Source organism: Capsicum annuum, unplaced genomic scaffold, assembly GCF_002878395.1.
Source record: "Capsicum annuum cultivar UCD-10X-F1 unplaced genomic scaffold, UCD10Xv1.1 ctg71349, whole genome shotgun sequence".
NCBI classification, from domain to species: Eukaryota; Viridiplantae; Streptophyta; class Magnoliopsida; order Solanales; family Solanaceae; genus Capsicum; species Capsicum annuum.
In genome coordinates this window covers 4,251-6,449 of record NW_025881173.1, presented here as the reverse complement: position 1 = coordinate 6,449, position 2,199 = coordinate 4,251, and the positions used below count along the sequence as shown (strand labels likewise).

Sequence of the window (2,199 nt, the reverse complement as noted above, 5' to 3'; positions counted from 1 at the left end):
CTATTTTGTTCGAGGACAAACAAAGCTTTAAGTGTGGGGTGGTGATGCTGGGCGTATTTATACGTCTAAGCACGATAACTTACCCATGTTTTAGTTAAGATTTTAGGATAAAATACATAATTCTTGCACTTTTAGTCTATTTTTAGTTAAGTGAGCTGACCTATGTGATTAGCATACTTTTCAGCTACTAATTAGAAAGATTACAGCACTTTGGGGACCTGTGGACAGCAAAGGAAAACTTCACATAAAAAGGAAAGCAGATCATGGACTGAACGTGACGCATGGGAACTCTTTCCGGGAAAGCTCAATATTTTTAAATAGTTAAGGATGCACTAGCAATTTACTAGAGAAGGATGTTATTAAAAGCATGATTGCTGAATTTTTAGTGGATGATTCACATTCTGTATTATTTTGAAAACAAGAGAAAGCGGCTGAGCTTGAGGATAGAGAGAGATAAACGTGTTTCTCTCTTAATTTCTCTAGTCACCTTCATCACCAAGATCGTTCTAAGTTTTGGTATGATGAATATTTCTATGTTGATTTCTGTTTTATTCATGAGTAGCTAAGTTTATTTGTTAGGTTTAGGGAAACCTTGTTGTATACTCTCTATTGCTATGGGTTTTTGAATTTATGATGTGTTAATCCACTTATATCATTACTCTCTTCATTTTGATTGAATTCTCATGGTTGCAAACATAGGGAATGCGCCATAATAGCAATAACTTGTTTGATAGAAAAGTTACTGTTTGGAAAAGAGAGTTTGATGAGAAAATAGGGTTTCCAACCTCTATTTTACACGTTAATGCCCTAGAAGGATTAACTTCTTGGAGAGTTCATACAATTTGTTGCACACTTTGGATTCGACAGAACTAAGTTGAATAAATCCTTAATGTTTGAAAAAAATTTGGATTTAGAATTAGAATACATCTCTCTATAAGTGCATACATATATAAAAATCCGTATTACTCATAGTTAATAGAGAAGTAGAAGCTACAAGGTGGACATAACCCTAACTTATCATTCTTTGTGATCAAATATTATTACACATATCGTCTCATCGTTACACTGAATATATTATTGTGCACCTAAACTGAAACCCCCTTACCTTGCAACCTTCAATCAATAGTCTAATAATAATCGTAGTACTTAGTGATCATAGTATTCTCTGTGGGATTCGACACCCAACCCAGTTGGGTTCTATATTTGACAGCGACCGCTTACACTTTCTAACGAAAGTTGTAATTTGGGCGTATCATCTGGCGCCCCCTTCCAGGGGACTTTGGCCCGGTCGGCCAGTGAGGATGCTTCTCCAAACTACAATTCGGACGATGGAACTGCCCGATTCTAAGGCTGGGCTGTTCTCGGTTCGCTCGCCGTTACTAAGGGAATCCTTGTAAATTTCTTTTCCTCCGCGTATTGATATGCTTAAAATCAGCAGGTAATCCTTCCTGACCTGGGGTCGAGGCCGAAGTGCCTAAGCGCGAAAGGGTCCTGGAGTCCGGACGCGTGATGGGCAATAGCTATGACAACATAGAGATTTGAGTTACAACCACCACTTACCGCGACGTTCGTTGATGTGGACTCGCATTTAGGCGAGCGGCGAGCTTGAGGTGGACGGGAGTCCAGTATCTGCCCCACGACAACTACGCACCCCGTGATTGAGGTGTGATGCAAGGTGGCGATGAAATGCGTGATGCTCAAGCAAACGTGCCCTCGACCTAATGGATTCGGGCACAACATACGTTCAAATACTCTATGGTTCACGAGATTCTGCAATTCACACCAATTATCACATTTTGCTACATTCTTCATCGATGGGAGAGCTGAGATATCTATTACCGAGAATCATTATTATTTAAAAAAAAGCATAGGTCCCCCCGACGCACGTCGTGAATGGGGCGCGAGGGAAAGTCTGTTGATTTCACTATTCTTTGGCGCTTTCCACGTCGGGGACGAGGGGGAAGCACTCGTGCGGAGTGTCATAGCACCCCGCCCGCGTGGACTCCCCAATTGTTAAACAAGTTCGCGGGTCGTTCTGCTATGCAGGTTTTGATAATGATCCTTCCGTAGGTTCACCTATGCAAACCTTGTTATGAATTCTACTTTCTTTAAATGATAAGGTTCAATGGACTTTTCGCAACGTCACGGGCAGTGAATCACCCACGCTGTCACGGTCTAAACATTTCACTGGATCATTTA

General features: G+C 41.1%; 1 non-coding gene across 1 annotated transcript; it reads right to left on the bottom strand.

The window, feature by feature from the left end:
- Positions 1 to 1,691: 1,691 nt before the first annotated feature.
- LOC124894201 lies at positions 1,692 to 1,847 on the bottom strand. Its single transcript, XR_007051055.1, has one exon. It is a non-coding gene; the product is annotated as a 5.8S ribosomal RNA (ribosomal RNA).
- Between the last annotated feature and the right edge of the window lie 352 nt (positions 1,848 to 2,199).